We start from the raw sequence: 20,580 nt of genomic DNA, 5'->3' as shown, positions 1-20,580 counted from the left end.
CACACATGCATTATCTAAACAGGTGCATTAGGTAAATGTCTCTTACCTTCAAATATAGCAAATAAATGCTCTAATTTCCATTTTTTCAGAAACTTCTTTAAAGAATCCACATATCCTAAAATTTGTCCATAAAAAATGACAAATGCGTGTTAATAAAGATCACTAATTTGTTATACGATATGCGTTTAAAAAGCAAATTATGCAAAATTCCAAGTGAAAAATTCCAAGCAACAAAACCCATGCGTACTATGATGTACGACTGATCGGACTGCCGACTGATTGTATATACCGTCCTTCGTCATCGTCTTTGCGTGTTGTTATTATTTTTCATCAAAAGAGTATTTAGCTATTGGAAAAATGACCATGTTTCTTAATGAAGTACTTCCTAGCGTATTTTTCTTATTATCTTAAAACAAAGTAACTTGCACTTGGTTGAATGAAAATAGATTCAAGAGAAATTTTCGAATTTTTCAGGCAAAATATTTTCTTTTACGCTAAAATAAATTCTCTTGCCAATAATTTTTTTTTTCAAGAACGATGACGACTTTAGTTCAAGTCTATCTTTTTTATCAGTGTGGTAACAATGAATTTAAAGATTGCACCCTCGATTACCTAACTAAAAGTTTAATTGGTATCAATTAAATATTTTTTTAACTTGTTTGTTATAAAGTTGATCAAAATGTCAATTCTTCAATATGGTTCAACCAAGCCAATATTATAGTATTTTTACCACCCATCAATTACAAAAACTTAACAGAAAATGTGGAATATTTACTCTGTTACCCTTAATTCCCCTATAGCGGCCATCTCTTGAGTAATGCAAAGTTGACAATTATGGAGTGTTCATTTTGTAAATTATATAAATCTGAATTAATATTTTTTCCTCGGGCATTTAATAATCTATCTCACAAATCCCTTAAAGCAATGTTCAGCATTCCGTCCATTATTCATTATCGCATTCCCATCTCCGAAAATAGACTGCGTCGTCAAAGACAATTCCTATTTCCTTAGACAGATAGATCATCACAATACTTCCTTTATCCTCTTTCCGGCTCATTTCTTATATAGACAGTGTCGTCGACATTCCTTTTTCTTCCCTATTCTTCAGGGAGGCGAGATGGGGCGATGTTGCCGTAATAATGCCCGTCATCAGTCTTGAATCGAGTGGAGAACGATGCGGGTGTCGGCCAGGAGATATGGATTTTTTTGTTTTTTAGCCGTGAAAAAGATAGTCCAACCTACTCAAGGTAATAGTTTTACCGATACGATCAGAGAAACTATAGGTTTTAGAGAGAACGTTCGCTATTGTTTTTCGTACCTTCATTTATTCTGTCTTCTTTTTTATAATACAGGGTCTTATAATATTTTGGGTAATTTTTTTTTAATAACGAATTCAATTAGTTTCTGTCACTTCCTGTTTTACCGAAAACGACTACAGATTATGATTTTTAAATGGTACCCTCGACATCTTCTTTACTTTATTTGACAGAAAATGACATTCTCAATTCTTCTCTTCTTCTTCCAATGCATATCCATTAATGGATGTTTGCGATAACATCAATTAGCTTTGCGGGGCCATAGTATTTGAGAAGAAGAAGAAGATCAATTAGCTTTGAAAAATTGATTCTCAATTAGCTTTGAAAAATAGTATTTGAAACTTCAAGCTAGAGTGCCATGGCTGTGTTAAAGCCACTAATTTTTAATCCAGGAACTTTGGAAAAATATATTTGACGGTCTAATGTTTTTCGTGATGTTTCCTGGCCAGTAATTTTTCCATAATACAATACTACCAGTATTACATATCCTATTTACTATAATTTATCTGATCTTGGGTAAACAAATCCTGACGTGGTCGCCATGTTATGCCATTACCAACGAAACACATGTTCTTCCTTTGAATACGTTTATTCGAATCAGCTAACCTCGTTACAAGAGAAGGTACGTGGTGCTTTTGTTGTTGTTGCAGTAATTAATAAAAAAATAAATAAACATTATTGAGTAACCAGGTCACACTACAAGATGTCCAAGTCGTATTTAATCATTAGTCTACGTAAAAAGAGCATTTCCCAACAAGTAATTTGGTAAAAGATTAAAAAATAAATACCAATAATAATAAAATAATCTGGTATTAATATAATAAAATAATCTGGTATTACTGATATAATAAAATAATCTGGTATTAATAATAATAAAATAATCTGGTACATCGTTTGTCCGTTTTTCAATTTCTCAGTGGGACGAATCAACGTTCGATTTCATAATAATTGTAGATGAAGGAAAGTGACCCAATCGTTACGAAATATCGATTAGAAACAAATTTGAAAATAATAACACGTATAATCCCGCATTGCTATGCCTGTATTTAAAGCATCTAAAACACTTGGTGTGCAAAAATTCGAGATTTTATTTTGTTTTCCTAGTACAAAACCCTCCGCTTAAGTGCCTTTTTGTAGAGGATTTGAGCAACAAGTGTTTCATGTTTTATAAGAATTTAAGTAGTTGAAATGGAGTTTCAGAAGAAATTAACATGAATATATAGTAGCAGCATACGGTGTAATTATTTTATATTATACGTCTATTTAAATATATGTTTGCTAAAACGAAATTTCAGAGGAAAATATAAATATAAAATGCTGTTTAATTATACCCAGGGGTATAAAAAATTATATAGTTTATTGTTTTATCCCTTTTTCTCATTTTTAATATTCTCTTAGATTTTTTGTGACGAGATACTAATCTGTACTTACTCTGAGACTCTGAGTTGGACATGCTATTTTTTTGAAATGTTACAATTTTAAGGTAGCATATAATATAAAGAGTAATTCCTTATGCCAGGTTCAGATCAAGGCGACAAAAAGTAAACACGATTTTGAGACAAAAACAAGACAAACTTGCGACAAAAAATGGAAAATTCTGACAAGACAAACTTGAAACAAATTGTCCACACCGCAAGGATAAAAGTACAACAAAGTCAAAAATTTAGTTGTTGCGAATGAGTTTTATCCTTTATCCATAATCAAGGATTTTATTAACCATGTGTGACATCACTGGTCTCCTACTGTTGGCAGCACACGCCCTCCACACTGCGCCGACAACTTGTCCTAAAATATACGAACAACTGACACTTTGATCTTTACCGACTCGAGACGGGAGATTGAGTCTCCGAATTTTGAGACAAAAAAAATGAGACAAAAATGTTGCAGAAATTTATTCGATTTGTCGCGATTTTGTCGTAAAACATCAATGTTTCTGTCTTGTCGTTGTTTTGTCTGCTTGGTCTCGATCCGGCATTACAAGTAATTATATATCGAGCAACAATGTCTCCTTGAACTCCTTGAACACTTAGGGCCGATTCTACAAAGATATGCTTCTACAAAAAAACATAAATTCGGAAAAATTTATTCTCCGAACATTTTGTACTAATTAAACCGAAATTTTAATAGATATTTCAAGAATTGGTTATACCTGGCATATACTTGCTTTGTAAAACCGACCCTTAATGTCCATTTAACAATACAGGGTTGTTCACCACATACGACACGGAGTAGCTCGAGTATTAGCTAGAATCTTGTAGCTAAACGATTAGATTTTTACAAATTGTAAGTTTTCGGTTCGTTGAAGGACTATTAGAGCTACAATTTAAAAATATTTTACAATATACAGAGTGTCCCAAATAAATTAAAAAACATCGAAGTAATTTTTTTTTAAATGGAACACCCTATATATTATTACATTTTTAGTTTCTATGATTAAAATAAAGGTAAATTTGATTAAGGTTTATCACACTTAAACCTTACCGTTTTTGAAATATTTTCAATTTTGTGAAAATGTAATAAAAATTTTAAGGCTTCATTTCTTCAAGGGTGTAACAGAGGGAAGAGGGTCGGTTTGATGAAGTAAAAGGCGATAGTTTCTCGTGTATTTCTCTCTCTCTATTTTGTAACTCTTTGCTATAATGGCTAGAAAATTATATAAATGATTTGCTGAGCTAACAAATATATGGATAAATCTTACCTAGCACCAAGTTAATTTATACAAAATATAATAACTAATAAGATGTATGGTGAAATTTTAAACCACAGGCTGCCGCCGTCATTCGCAAAAGTTAAGAATAAATGTAGAAATAAATTTACTTAAATCGTAGAAATTTTTTATCCGCATACCAGATTTATTTAATAAAATGGGTAGCGGTAACATCCACAAGACGTATGTTTGAACGCATTGAATCTTGATAAGGTTTAATACATTTACACTAAAATTTTCCCATGTAATTCAGCAATTTAACAGCAAATAATCAATAACCTAATATATTTTGTTTCATCTTTAACAGCAAATAATCAATAACCTAATATATTTTGTTTCAAGGGTATCAAAGTTTTTAATACCAAAAAATATTTATTGAAGTTTATTTATTGATCAGTTCTTGTGCTGCAATAATAAAAATAATACTACCTTATTCAGAGTGACTAAAAGTTTATTTTAAATAATTTCAAAGTTTCTAATATGTCAAAATAAGTGATCTGTTATTTTGAATGTTTAATTTCAAAAACATGTAGACATATTGTCTATTGTCATTTCTATTGAATTTTGTTTAATATAGATTGATTATGTTACTACAATACATTAATAATTACATTTTATGACATTTTGACAATAAGCCTATCTCATTAAAACGAGAATATTACGGTATTTGGCAATATTTGCCCTAAAACTATTCGTAACGCTCAGCTTAAATTATCGCTGTTAATTTGGTGTACGTTAATTAGATATGACATGACAGAAACCATAATTCAACATATCCCACAATTATGTCAGATCTACATAATAGATCTATGTATACTATTAGATAAAGACTTTTTTTTTAATAGTTGATAAATAGTATATCTTCTAAAATATTCTGGTTTTTTTATGACTATGCATTTTTTTGGCGGCAAAGTTGTGCTTGTTTATTCTATAAAACAGCTTAAAAACAACAAATCAGCTGGCTGTGACGCGATTCCGACGGAAATCTATAAGTGTGCAAGTAAAGAACTTATAGGTCATCTTAAGGCTCTCTTCGATGTCATATGGGAAAGCGGAGAATCTCAGGACTTTCGCAACGCGAATATAGTGAATATATTTAAGAACAAAGGAAGTGCATCAGACTCCGGAAATTACCGGGAAATTTCACTATTCGCTATCGGCGGAAAAATTCTTGCAAAAATTATGTCAAACCGCCTGCACCCATATAAAGAAAAAATCCTTCCAGAATCGCAAACTGGTTTTCGTACCCACCGCGGCACCGTCGATTCCATATTTTCCATCCGTCAACTACAGGAAAGAGCAGCAGTCTAAACTTTATATTGCATTCATCGATCTAACAAAAGCCTTCGACTCTGTGAACAGAGATGCGCTTTGGGCAATTATGAAAAAGTTCGGAGTACTTAACAAATTTCTTACAGTGTGTAAAAGCCTCCATAACAACAACAAGTCAAGAGTGTCACATCATGGATCATTGAGCGATCCATTCCTAACAAATACAGGAGTTAGGCAGGGACGTGTCTTAGCGCCTCTCCTATTCAACATATTCATGGCAGCGCTCTCCATTATAGTGGACAGCAAACTGCAGGAGAGAGGATTGGGCATTAGATACAGATACGATGGCGGTCTGTTCAACATAAAAAGACTCAGGGCAAAAATACATATACCTGGGCATACGAGGGCATACTGGGCCTTAAGCTAAACATCGACAAAACTAAAATCATGTGCACTCCCCCGGAAGATCACAACAATGCTATAAAAATTGGAGAAGAACTGTTGGAATATGTGGCGGAATTCAATTACCTTGGCAGTTTGATTTCGGAAAAGGCCAACATTGATTCTGAAATTCAGCACAGTGTTAGTAGCGCCTCAAGAGCATTCTGTAAATTAAAAGAAGGGTTTTCTACAATCATGACTTGAGTACAAAAACAAAACTGACAGTGTACCAAGCAATTATAATCCCCACCATTTTATATGGGAGTGAAACCTGGGTGCCGTTCCGCCAACACATGAACGCATTAAACAAGTTGCAACACAGGCACCTTAGACAACCCTTAAGAATCCGGTGGTTCCATCATGTCTCAAACGTATCGGTCCGTGAAAAAGCTAACTGCGAGAGTATTGGAGTCATGGTTACAAAATCCCGCTTAAGATGGGCTGGTCACGTATGCAGAATGCAAGAAAACCGCATAACAAAATCTCTGCTTTACAGTGAGCTTGTAGACGGTAAGAGGATGCCGGGTGGACAACTGAAAAGGTACAAGGACATTTTCCACAAAACTTAAAGGGGATTAACATGCAGAATGAGTGGGAAACAGCAGCTAACAATAGAACTCAATGGAGAAGAGTTGTGAACTCAGTTAACAGCAACAACCAAAAAGTAAAGAGGCAACAAAGCAATGAGATTTTTGAATGTCCGGAGTGCGGTAGGCAGATAACATCACGTATCGGGCTTTTCAGTCACAGAAAAGCTCATGAAGGAAAACGCTTTGCGTGACCATTTTCTTTATGTGTGTCGAATACTCGTCAGCGAGTAACGGCTGTATGTATGTATGTTTATTCTATACTACATTTTACTATAGATATACTACATACTATAGACATTTTAAAATAGTAATACTTCTACTAAACATACTCGTATATTTTTAATTAATAAAGTAAATATTATATACTATAGACGTTTTGTCAATGGTTAAATACTCCAACTTTTTTGTTCACATAAAACCGTCACATAGGTATAGACCTTGTATAGACATTATTTAATATTTTATTTTACCAGACATCAAAAAGTAATATATTTTTCAAAAAACAGTCACACGAATAGTCAACTAAAATGCGCTGCATGCTGTCAATAATTTGCGAAATTTGTGTGCTGATGGAAAGTACTTAAGAGATTAGGGCTCGAAACGACCTGGCCGGATGCATTGCCTTTATAGCTGCGGCCAGATGAACGACCAGTTTCAACAGAGTTGTCAGATCTAACGATTTTTTACGTTTTACCAATTAGAAAATATTGTTTCAGAAATAATTAAGTTTCATAAATGTTAAAATATCCGAGTTAACTAAAAAGCGAAGTTGCTATTCATGAGCTTATTAAATGTTCTAATATTAAATAATGCATTTAAAATATTCTTGGATTCTCCGTTAATAAATACTTAACTGGTGTGGTATGGAGTAAGTAAAATCTCCAACCCCGACTACACGATAACGTCGTTATTTCCATGTTTTTCAAATCCGCGATGCCTGCTATTCCATCAGTCGTTTCATAACAGAATATTCTACATCCTGTGTCTATGTAATTTAGTATGTGTACAGCGAGACATGTGGTGCCCGGTGGCGTAGAGGTACAGGTTCTCATCTACCAATCTCAAGGTGTGGGTTCGATTCCCACACCCGGCATTTCATCAGCCGACTATTTTTATTAAAATAGAAATAGTTTGGGTACCTAGGTCGACTCAGCCTTAAATGAGTACTTGGGATTCACAATCCTGAGGTAATAACAGGCGGTTGAAGTGTAGTGTTAGCCATATTACCTTCCTTGTATACCGAACGGCTCTAGTATAGCAAGCTGTACCTTGCTACTCCCAAGGCGTTAAACGCTATATACGGGAGCTATTATTATTATTACAGCGAGACATGTAACTCGTCAGATTTTCAGCATTATATCAATAAAGGACAAAAACAGTATTGTTTCTAAAGGTGCGTCCAGACATGAACATTTTAGCCCGAACGAACCGAGCGTGCCCGAACAAGCAGAATAAAAAGGCCGAACAAAAAGCATTGCGTACGCGCGACCGACAAAAATGGAGATATTCTATCGACTTTAGAAGTAAACATATTAGGGCAATCATAAAAAAAGGTCGTCAGACACTGGCTCTAAATATAAGCAGATAGAACGTTTAGCTTCCAGTTATTTCAATGTTTACAATATAAATTCCTCTTTTTTATTGTTACTGAGAATCTATAACAGTAAATACTTCTATTTTTAGGAATGTTTAGTTTTACTCTTATTTTTTTTTAAATGGTATACCTAATAATGGACTCTGTTTGAAAAACGTTAAATTAAATATAATATTTAAATCAGAGTTGGCTTGGCATCAGAGTTGGCTTGGAAATGAAGATCGCTGTAATATCATATGTAAAATTTTATGGTAAATGACAATAATTCGTCATTTTACAAATCAACTAAACGACCTTTTTTTGATCATACGAAATATTCTGTATCTAAAAAAGAATTTTAATTTTTGTTGTTTATTCTTATGTTTAACACGAATAAATTTTCAATACATAAACGCGGATTTTTCATTCAAAGATATTTTCGTCAAACGCATTACAGATTTTACATATTTTAATATAGCGACACTGTCGTTTTTAGTCCACACTGTTTTCGATATGCCTTTGCTGGCCGCATTAGATAAAATAAGTGTTTTATGCGTTGACCGCAGAACGAGTGGGGGCTCCACCGTACAGAACTGACGTAAGGGGAAGTCAGGGGAAATCAAATCAGCCTTGTCACGAATTCGCGCAATAGGTTGCTTATCTTCCCAATTCTATCAATCAATGGTAGAAATATGACTCTACGTCTTCTGTAGGATTTCTTCCTCCTCAAAAAAAGCTAATAGCCACCTTACTGATCTAATAAAGCAAATCGTTTAGGAAACAAATCGGACTAGGTTAATGGGCTCAAGGATAATTCATTAATCGCGGTGCAACTAGCTTTTAATCGCGGTTTAAAAATAAGCATAATTATTTTTCATTTGCATACCGCTAATGGCTTTCGCTGCGCTCGCCATGCCACTCGTTAGTTTTTATTAAATGTTATTTCTTCGCCGTTGTTGTTGCCGCAACCGGTGGCCCGCACCGACGGTTTTAAGGTAATTGAGGTTGCATTAAGGTGGGCATTAGCGCACGAACGTGTTATTCTAGAGTGTTGTAAAAATGTGGACTGATTTTTTTTTCCAGGTTTTACTGGAACGATGAGTTTTATTTCGACAGACGATAACAGAAAAAAGCAGATGACGTCCATACCAATTCATTTATTACACTAAAAAAATGTTCTAATATTTTAACATTGAAAATGTTTCTGTTATCCTATATAAGGGAGCCCAAATCGAATTAAAATGCTACATTTGCCACACCATGACGTCATATATATCAGGGTATAGGAAATCTCGGCGCTACGGCGGCAGTCGGCCAGCGCGAGCAAAAACCGTTACATCGCTAATTGTTTATTGATATATCTTTATTAGTTTAAAAGCAAAAAATATGGGGTTTGCTTTGATACCTTGTCAAGACATAAGCGAAACTTTTAAATTGTTTCTTTTTTTCATTTAGGCCTTCGTTTTTCGTTAAATGAAAGTTATATTAAAAAAAATCTATTTTTAAACCAAATTTTCGCACGATTGAAATGATTATTCATGTTTAAAGTTTTTTTGGTCATAAGCGCTAATGGAAATGTTTTTTTGTAAATAATTATAAAAATTACTCCCTACGAAGACTTTATTGTGTACTGGATCAAAAAATAAGTATTTGTTTTCTCTATACGGTGGTATTAATATATCGATTTTTGATGATAGTGCCCTTCTACCCGGTCTAATTTTGTACTACTTTCGGAATAAGGGTCCCCATATCATGTACTGTACTTCCATCCCTGAAAAATTCAGCTTGTGACACCGAAGTGAGAGGTAACGTCAAAATAAGCTTTAATTTACCTACATCATAGGTAGGTGTAGGTACTCTAGGTATATTTTACCTAGACAGTAGCTGAACAGCTGACAGTAGTAATTAATTTGTTATCCGATAAGTAGTTGTCATTATATAAGTTTAATCATCTTATACCTCCTATAACGGTAGGTTTTGGATTTTTCCTGATTGGTTTGTTAAACAAAAATATACTGGGCATATAAATGTCTGTTACAGGTTAATTCGTTAAAGAAATATGTTACACACATATTATTTTAATAATAATAGTATAATAGTAATGGCTATATTATGTTATAACACATACATATGTATTGAATGTACTTATTTTAACCAATGCATTGTTTTGTTTTTTTAATCTCACAAATAAGAAATGTTTTATAGTTTTTATTATAAAAAACAGTGATTATACAATTTATTTACACCCCTTACACTGTTTTCTGTAAGGGGTGTAACCAGGAGTATATTTCGTAACCTCTTACGATATAAGAGGGCACAAAGTGTTTTATTACTTAATGCTTAAAATTTAATAATATATTTGTACATAAAATAAAATAGACTAGAAAGTCAATTAATTAATATTGACGTAATTACTAAATAAGTACAAGATTTTTTTTCTAATTATTTTAGTGTATTTTTAGTCACCTAATTATAAAGGAGAGATATCCAACCATTGCATTATTTTACTCACAAATAAATGTTTTATGGTTTTTATTATAAAACAACGATTAATTTATTATACACCCCTTAACCCAAACACTCCAAGGAGGATATTTCGTGACCCCTTATTTAAAGTGGACAAGCTTTATTAGTCAATGTTTTAATTACCCAGCGTCTTTAATAAAAATCTAATGTAATTTTTCATAGAAATGATCTGACATAAAAAGCAAATTTTATCAAAAAACTTTTTGATTATCTACAAGGAGTAAACCGCTGACAAATGTCTGTATACTAATGCCAAAGTAATGCCAAAAATACAAATTAAATACCAAAATTTCTCATATAATGCCCCACTAATGCCAAGCTGATTCCAATATAATACCACTAATACCACGAATAATATGTAACACATTTGTTTCACGAATTAACCTGTAACAATACTGGTAGGTACGTGCACAGATTTTTTCCTAGGTAACTTAAAAGTCGTTAAAAAGTCTAATTATATTTAAAGAAGATATAATTCCAACAAATTACATTATAAGGCCAATAATGCACAAGTAATACCATTAAAATTTTAGCGTTTTTAACTTGTGTAACATATTTCTTTAACGAATTAACCTGTAACAATAGTGGTAGGTACGCGCACAGATTTTTTCGCTAGGTAACTTATTAAGTCGTTAAACAGGCCTATAAAAGCTATAACAACATAGGTAACTAATATTTATAATTTAATTCGAGTTTTAATCTCAAATAATAAATGTTTTTACTGGTGTATTTCTGAAGTGTTCATTATTAAAAGTAGATATTCTTCAAGTTATGCGAAGTAATAAGTAATGTTTCCGGTGAGACCGCGTATATGTCACCGGATTCTGGTTAGTATAAAGACTTTTTCTATAGAAAGAGTTTTTTCTATATTTTCCTTTCAAAATAAGACTAATTTCTTCTTATTCTTTTAAATATTACAGTGTTTCTTTTTCCTAAAATGTTATACTTAATTTTCGCTTAAAATTAAAAAATCACAAATGGAGGAAAATATACGTTATTGAATAAAGTTTATACAAATCACTTTACCATAACAAAAAAGTAAAAACATGTCATGGCGGAAGATATTCAGGTGGCATTTCACACATTTATCTATTAAAATCGAGATTAAAATAATAAACTTGCGTAACATGTTATACACGAGATAGAAAGTTTCAGAATCGATTAATACGCAATACGCTACGCAGTCAACTTATTCCTATGCGCGGATGAGCGTCTTCAAGACTCTTCCTTCGGCCAGGGTCACGACGCCGCCGAAGAGGAATCGGCCTACGTTTGGCTAAACAGGCTGGACACGGTGGAGTACGATATTGGCGAGTCTGAATATTTATAAAAATTTGCAAAGTAAAATATGTTGGAAAAATAATTAATCCATACATATATAAAAGCTCAAAGGGTTTTTTTGTTGCATCCATCCCGCCGAAACCGCTTTACCAATCTTGATGATCCTTTTTTTTTTAAATGAAAGGTATATATGTGTAGATTTGTTATGAAGTATTTTTATAGTGCTTAATGGCTATTTCTTTGTGTAAAACGACTAAATACTAAAACATACCTGAAAAACACATACACACAATACCTCCAGAAAGAAATTATTTGTCATTGTCAGTGGTGTGTCAGTTAGATTATATATTACGTTTTTAGATATTTTAGAGTGAGTTCATGCCGCCAGCTTCAGGTACATAAATATTAGCACAAAAGTTCCTTTAAACGACATTAGTGAATTAGCTACACAAAGCGATTTTAGGAAATTCATCCTCTTAGAGAGTAAAATTATCTCGGAACAGTTTGTTGTATGAAAATTCCTTACTATTTGGTCTAGAAGAATGAAATCCTACAAAAAGAATTAGAAGAAATTTTTGAAATTCATCAACTAAATGGGTAAAGTTAGTAAAAATTTATATAAAACTTGGTGACCTCTGGATTATACACATAAGAATTGGCACAAAGGTAAAGCGAATTTATGAAATTTATACCCTTAGGGAGTAGAATAGGGAATGAAAGTTTGCTGTATGAAAATGCAATACTATAACATTATAAACCAGACAGTATAAAATTTTATACAAGGGTTTATTTAGTGACATCATAACGAAATATATATCTTCCTCAATTATCCTTCAAAGAATTAAAAATAACCTATAAAGAGAGTATCGGTGCTCTTAATAAAAAAAAGATGAAAGATAAAAAACATCTATATGCTTACTAGCTCTCTATAAAGAAGTAAAAAATCATTTAAATCAATGCATGAACGATTCGAGGTGTAACGCGAACGTAGTCGCGAGAAAAAGCTACTAGTTTATTAAATTATTTTATTTAACTCATTAATTTTCATTGAAAAGGAATTTTTGTAATTCGCCACTATATTAGTTAAAAACTAAGAAACTCATATCTGAACACATTTTAAAAGAAAAAAAGTTTTTGATAATATTTGTCTAGATTGACAACAAGTTGTATAACATAAATGTCTACGACCGGTCTACCTAATGGTCTGCAGCATCGCCTTGTGGTGCAAACGTGGGCCTGTTAATCTGTGACGTGACGCACAACAGCCAAGAAAAACAGAAGCGTGGCTAAGAATTTAGTAATTTAAAAAAAGTCTTTTAGATACAGTAGTAGGTATTAAACAGTTTTGTGTTTAAATGGGGTTTGCCTTTAACAGTTAAAAAATTATATCGTAAAGTGTAACTTTCCGTAAGAATTCTTTATCTGTCATTGATCATGATCTGTCATCATGTTAACCTGATGTTTTGTATGTTATTTTGTTTTTTTCGAGGTTTTTTTGCTTGCTTGTTTTACGGATAGGTGCGATCGCATAATTATTAAAATAATTTATAAATTTTAACACTACTACTTTTCCAGTGAATCTTTAAATCTGTTGTTTTTTGTTAAGTTCGTTATTTAAACATATGTATGTAATACACTCATATTAACACTAATCATATTTTTACGTTTTTATTCATCATTTTCAATGCCCCCCCGGTTGCATCTTTGTAAAGGACTGTGAATTTTTTAAGTTAACTATGAATGGGTTTATACTAAAGGCTGGTAAAGGTTAGTCTTGATTTCGGGTCGAGATTTCCGTATGTAAGAAGAGTATAATGCGTTTATAATGTACTGAACAAAGAGAGGACAGTAAACACCTTGCCAAACGTATGAAATAAACCGAGAAACTGTGCACATCGCTAAGAGACGTGGAAAGGGATATAGCAGATTTGTCGCCCTTGACCGGTCGACCCAATCAATACCTCTGTCAGTACTTAAAGTTCTAAGGAAAGGTGTACGTCATGCGTTCAGCTTCACGATTTAATTACGTCTCGTGATACTTAATTTGTTTATTTATTAACGAGTCGTTGTAATTTTCCTAATAGCTTGAATTTTTTTAAGTGCAAGCTAGAAACACTTGCATTTTTGGTAAAAATAAGTGGAATTGAGTGGGTGTTCGGTAGTGATCGCGCTATTAGAACTCTGAATTCAAAAATCGATATCTCGAAATCTATTAGAAATAATAGATCGCAGTTTTTTCAAGAACTTTGTTAATATTTCTGCTGTATTTTCTTTGTAGACAGTATGTGAAAATCTTTATCAATAAAAAAACTACACAATTGCTGAAAATTGCTATGCTCTAAAAGTAAATGGATGGATTGTTTACAATTTTTAAATAGAAAAAACAACCTTATCGATTTTTACTTATGTAAACATATTGTAAAATATCCGATCTTGAAAATAAAAAAAAGTTTCAATATCTAAAGGGGTTCTTGAGTTATGGCCTATTATGTGTTAAAAAGTTAAGTTTTTAAATTATCGCGATTACTGACGTTTTCTCGTTATAAAAAAAATGACACTCTAACGATATCCTTATAATTCCATTTCAGATGCTCAGAAACATGTCTAATGATTTTATCTAGTTATTTCTTGAAAAGAAAGTCTTTTAAAAATAAGCGGTTTGCGATCGTGATTTTATTTTACTTGATAGGGAAAGGCAACAGCACACAGTCGCACGTCGCGTCGGATGGTCGCATTTCTCTCACTCCGACTTAATAAGATCCCTATGCGATTTACTTCCACACATGTAAATGCCGACCCAAAAGTAACAGTTGACAGCACGGTATATAAATCCGCCATGGCGTCGTCTCTTGATGTTTTTAACCAGTTTTATTGGTTTATTTCAACAATGACAGATCATACTTCAATATAAATGGTTTGACGGAACGAAGAACGACAAACGGACGCCGATGCGTATAAACTCGACTTAAGACTTTTGGGAGTTCAAATTCTTGTCAAATTATAGGTTATAATTTTGTGTCAAATTGCGTCCAGACCTTACGAGTCGAGAGCGAGAATAAAAACGAGACATCTTCTATCCATTTTTTAAGTCAAGCCTGCCAGCGCGACAAGCGTGTTGGATCATAGTGAAAGTAAGCCAACAAGGGAACAAAATGTTAAATAGAAAAGTTATAGGGAAGGTTAAGAAGCACATTTTAAAATTACTGCAGAGTATACAAGGTTGTGTAATACCCTATTTTTTATTTTATTATTAGATTCTACGTACAATTCAGTAACTTTTTTGCATATGATATTATATATCTAAAATTAATAGATTTTGTAATAATTCAATTTGTTTAAAGAAATCTTATATTTCGGTACGGTAAAATTTATCAGTGACGCAAAATTTGTAAATTCTATCGGAAAAAATAATAATACATATGGTGTACCATTTAAAGAATTAGATTTAAATTTAATTTTAAATAAAATTTGCATATATTTATATTTGCCTTGTATACCGAACGGCTCTAGCATGGCAAGCTGAACCTTGCTACTCCCAAGGCGTTAAAGGCTATATATATATTTATTTTATTTCGTATATATTTTTCCTTTTATTGATTTTATGGAAAGCATTGTTCATGAAAATGTTGTATCCTATGTTATAGGGCTTGTTTCTCTCTACAATTTCCTGTCTCACAATGTACCGTTTTTGTCCGGAAAGGGTCCATAGTTTCATAGTTGTCGGTTTTCGAAAGAAATCTGTACATTTATTTTATTTAGTATATTTTTCATTTTATTAATTTTATTGAAAGCACTGTTCATTAAATATTATATAAATGAAGCTATTATTATATTAAATAAAATTTGCAAATTTGGAATGTCTCGCGTTCGTCTCGTCAGGTCTGGACGCACCTTTATACGGAAAATTGTTCAATTTTAAATTGAAATACTGTTATAAAGAAAAAAATTATGTAATTTTATTAAAACAAAATAAAGTGGGGTAAATCAGGTAGCATAAACAAGTAGAGGTAATAAGTAAAAAGAGGTAAATGAGTTTTTTATATAATTAATTTGAATAAACCAAACTAGCGTTAAAAGCTGTTTAAGAATAAAGATAATTATTTTTCATTTACGTTACGCTAATGCGTTTTGGTGTGCCAGTCATTTGGTTTTATTAAAAGCTTTTCCTTTGCTAGCAACCGGTGGCTGGTTAGAATGGTTTGAGATTTCCATTAAGGGGGGGGGCCATTAGCCCTCAAGATCATATTAAAAAAAACGCTCTAAAAAGTATTTTTTTTTTATTTTTGCGATATCATATATTATTGAAGAACTAGTATTCCAGTATTTTATTAATAGTTGGTATCTATTACAAATACATATGTGGTATTCAAAAATTTTACATTAAAAAAAATTGTTTGCACGACTTTAACAAAAAAAAAATGTGTGTGCACTATGTGCGCATATTTAAAGTGAAACGTCTTACTAACAGCTATTTAATTGAAGGATTTCAAGGACATGTTTGAAGAAGTGACATATACTAATAATGCCGTTTTAATATAAATATTATTTTTAGTTTATTTCTGTAATCTGTACATTTTCTCTTTCCTCAATAGCCTGCAAGTTTTGTGGAATATCACCCAAAATACACACTTTTATGCAAATGCCAAAGAATGTTAAAGCCTCTTTAAGTTTAAAAGAAGACATGTTAAGACCAGCCAATAATTCTTGTAGTCTGATTTTGTTTACATGTTTTGTTCAATATTTATAGTGGTTTACAGTAATTTTTATTAAAAAATTTCTAGCACACCATCAGAAGATATTGGTACATAGGTACAAGTTTATTATAATGATTTTCTTAGCTTTAAATCGATTGTTTTTTGTTGCGCGATCTTACCATTTTTCGTCTCGCTAGCTCGTGTATCACGACCGTGAATTTTAACTCCCTTTGCGTTTCACTTCAAAAATCTACTTAATCCTAATTTCAATTATTTACATCTATCATCTTATTTATGACGATTCTTCTTCTTCTCCTTAAGTCGTCTTCTCCTCACGAAGGTTGGCAATCGACATAGCCCATTGGCGTAATTAGAGGGGGGCACGGGGGTGCCGCCCCCCCATGTACTGCTGGGCCCCCCAGAGAAATCCCGAATTATGACTCTTGGCTAGGTATTAATTTTTATTTGCTTGTGATATAGTAAAAATTACGTTTTTTGTTTAGTTAATATTATTTTATTGTGTTCAAAAAATGTATTAATTTTTATTTTTTAGAAAATTTGTAGGTAGTTAAGTAATCTACGGCAACACGGTTTGATAACCAAGTCTCTGAAATTTATTGATAATTCATGTAAAATATTATTAAAAAAATGTGTTTTTTAAAATTATTTTTTATTAAAAAAACAAAAGCCCTAGGCCCCCCCTGGGCTCAACCCCAGGCCCCCCCTTGGGCCCACCCCAGTATAAATTGCTAGTTACACTAATTGCACATAGCTAACATGGTTCTGGATAATGCAACATTTTCTGAGGAGGTTTATTGGCGTTTGCCGTTATATCTTTCCTCAGAATAATATAAATATGGGATATACCGTATGATCGAAGAAAGAAACGGCGTCTAGTTCGCTAAATTTACATATAAAATGACAGCGATCTTCATTTCATAGCTATCGCTAACGCCGATTTTTAATTACCTTACATTATTTTTAATTACCTTACAACCCGACTAAGCTGGTTAGGTAATATAGATCAAAGCAGTTCCCAGTGAGGCACTGTATTTTGTATACTAAACGTATTATCTCTTCTTTTACTTATTACTCTTTAATATACAGGGTAAGTCTTAAATAAATGCAAATATTTTCAGGGCTGGTAGATCTCAATAAAAGAAACATATTTTCCCTTTACCGTTTTTCAAATAAGGGTGTATTCCGGTGCTTACCTTGGTTATGGTTTTATGTTCCGTTTCTATCGGTTTCCTGAAAGTTTTCTTATTACGGAACACGGTTCCTGAAAAATTCGATTGTAACTGTCACCAAATTAACCAGCGAGAGAAGGCTGGTTTTTCTGGTTTTGTTTGTCAATCAATGTCATTTATGTGACAGAAATCAAGCAAATATTGGAAGTTCTAGTGAAATTATTATTTAGTTTCTAAAATTTGTAATAATATTTTGTATTTACATCCCAAAGCAATGGAGGTAGGCAGTAAAGGTAAATAAATTTTATTAACTAAATAGAATTACTTTTTAGGACCATTTAAACTTATCATGCAGCCATTGTTTCTTAAAGTCAGGAACATTTAAAGAGAACATGAAAAACAAGACAATAAGTAATCATGAATATTTTGTAAGCTGTAAAAATATAAAAAATATTGATTAGATTTGTTTTTCCAAAAAAATACTGTATGGGTGTTTCGCCACTGCACTGCAAGAAAATCTACAAAATAAAATAATTATTTTTTGTAAACATTTCTGCGTTAAACCTAAACGGACGCTGCTTGTCAGAAGTTATGTTTACGGTAATACAAATTTGCCTAACAAAGCAAAAAATATTTTTTAACGTTAAGTATATATGCTTAACGTTTCGGAAAGTATACTTTCCGTCGTCGGAAGCAAAAAAATACAAAGAATTAAGAAATAAAAAACTATTTAAAATATTTAAATTCAACTATTCGAGAACACTTCACTTTTTTAAAACAGATACGTCTACAAGAAACCGTTGACGTTTTGTTAAAATGACATTTTTTACTTAATATTTAAACTTCAAAATTAACAATTACTACCTGATAACAATTACTTAATAAGGTAAAACCAAAAAGCCCCTAACTTTCTGTATGATTATTTTTAAATTTTACGTATGTTATGTTTATTTATCTTGTTGTATCTATTGTTCTTTAAAATTAAAGCAGCGATTGCCATACATTACTAACATCTACAGATGCATGAGCAATACATTTATTTTTATTAGATTGAATTAAAAAAGCCTCTTTTATTTTTCTTTTAGAGGCTATCGTTTCTTTCATTATAATTTTGGCGTTATTAAAATTTATTCTGTGCCCTGTGTCCCAAGAATACTGACAAATCTTAGATTTGTGAAAATCTCCCTTTCTTAAATAACCTTTATGTTCTTTAATTCTAACATTTAAGGGTCTAGATGTTTCACCAATGTAAAATTTATCGCATTCACAGGGTATTTGGTGTATTACATTTTTTGTTTGTTGTTCTGTATTGATTGGTTTAGTATGTGATAAAATGGATCTAAGTGTATTTTGTGTTTTGAAAGATGTTCGTATGTTATATTGTTTTCCTATCCTTATCTTTACTTGAGCTGTCTAACGGGTTTAACAGTTTATTAATAAAGTACTTTTCAATATTAAACTTCATTGAAAAGAAGAAGCAAACGTAAAAGCAGAGAATAGGTACATTAAAAATGCATAAAAGATAAATTTTATAAAATTTATCTCTATTATAATAGAGGTATTGAAATTTAGAAAACGTCAACATTTGACGTTTCCAGTATTTTACCAAACCGTACCGTATCAAACCGATGTTTTTTCAGGAACCGCTCTTTACCGTAGTTTACCAGTCTGGTTCGCCTGGTTTTGCAACGAAATACAGCCTAAGTCCAAGATAACCAAGTTATTTTACTTTGAAAATTCCCAAAAAAAATTTTTCCTTAAATTTGGAAAGCCACTAGATTTTTTCTCGGTTTTCTTTCTCATAAATTTAATCTACTACCTATGTTATCATACTGTCAAGAAATTATGTTTTTTAACTATAAAAACTAAAAAAAATTAGAAAATTCCAAATTTTCAAATATTATTTTAGCGAAAAAAACCTCATAACCGTGTTTCTGGGATCGAAATATATTACCCCTAGAGTATTTAACTTATATAAGACTCACCCTTACAAATAAAATACAAAATATGCTCTTCTAGTTTAGATATCCCTATAGTTTAGATATCCCCATTCTTATATCGTGTAAGAAAAGCATTTTTATTTAATTTATCATATAATACTCAAAGTGGGTAGCCTTGACTTACCTTGTTGTCCTTTTGCCACGAGCACGAGCCCCTTTTATTAAATACTTTGCATACTAGTAGGGCGTCCTGACCAGGATTGACTTCTGTGTAGGAGGGCTGCTGTTCGAATCGCTGAACGGCAAGAATTCCTGCAAAGCCAATAAGGAAATACTGTTTTAGTCAAGTATTAAATTTCGAAGTCCGACGAAAGCTACAAAGGCAAATAATTTCTTTGAATATGTACGATTATGCATAATTTATAGATTCCTTTATGCATATTTTTCACAATTCTATAGGGATCTTAAGTATTTTAATACAAGGTTAAAATATGATTTCAAATCTTCAAAAAAGTCATATGGGTATTTCGCCAGTTTAAGAAAATCTACAAAATAAAATAATTATTGTTAACGCTGCTGCGTTAATCCAAATTTACCTAACGGACAAAAATGCTTAACGTTTAGGTAACTATAGGTCTGTTCCCAGAAGAATCCCTGACTAGTCAACGCGTTTCTTATTGGTTGAAATGCGTAGAAACCTGACTAACAATCAGGTTTCGACGCATTTTAACCAATGAGAAACGTGCTTACTAGTCAGGGATTCTTCCGGGAACAGACCTTATATCTCTTCCCGTCGTCGTCGTCGGAAGCAGAAAAAAAGCACAAAGAACAAAAAAACCTATATTAAATATTTAAATGCGAGTATTTGAGAACACTTTAGTTTTTTCCAAACGGATACGTCTATAAAAACCGTTGATGTTCTGTGAAAATTAATGGTGCAAGTACACACTCGCCGAGGCGACCCGAGGCCGAGACGAGGCGAGTGTGTACTTGGGGCTCTCGCCTGTTCTCGGGCCCTCTCGCCTCACACTCTGAACGTTTTGTACCAAG

The 20,580-nt window shown here is 32.3% G+C and overlaps 1 protein-coding gene across 2 annotated transcripts in view; it reads right to left on the bottom strand.

Annotated features, from left to right (window-relative positions):
• Positions 1–19,838, bottom strand: part of LOC115887727 (hemicentin-1) — a 691,696-nt gene extending 671,858 nt beyond the window's left edge. For both annotated transcript variants that reach the window (XM_030907200.1, XM_030907201.1), the window contains exon 1: positions 19,715–19,838. The gene's annotated coding sequence lies outside the window, so the exon portion shown is untranslated. The remainder of the gene's footprint in view (positions 1–19,714) is intronic.
• Positions 19,839–20,580: the final 742 nt, after the last annotated feature.

This window comes from Sitophilus oryzae, unplaced genomic scaffold, assembly GCF_002938485.1.
Source record: "Sitophilus oryzae breed Bouriz unplaced genomic scaffold, Soryzae_2.0 scaffold_614_pilon_pilon, whole genome shotgun sequence".
Taxonomy (NCBI): Eukaryota; Metazoa; Arthropoda; class Insecta; order Coleoptera; family Curculionidae; genus Sitophilus; species Sitophilus oryzae.
This window is presented reverse-complemented; position numbering and strand designations above follow the sequence as displayed.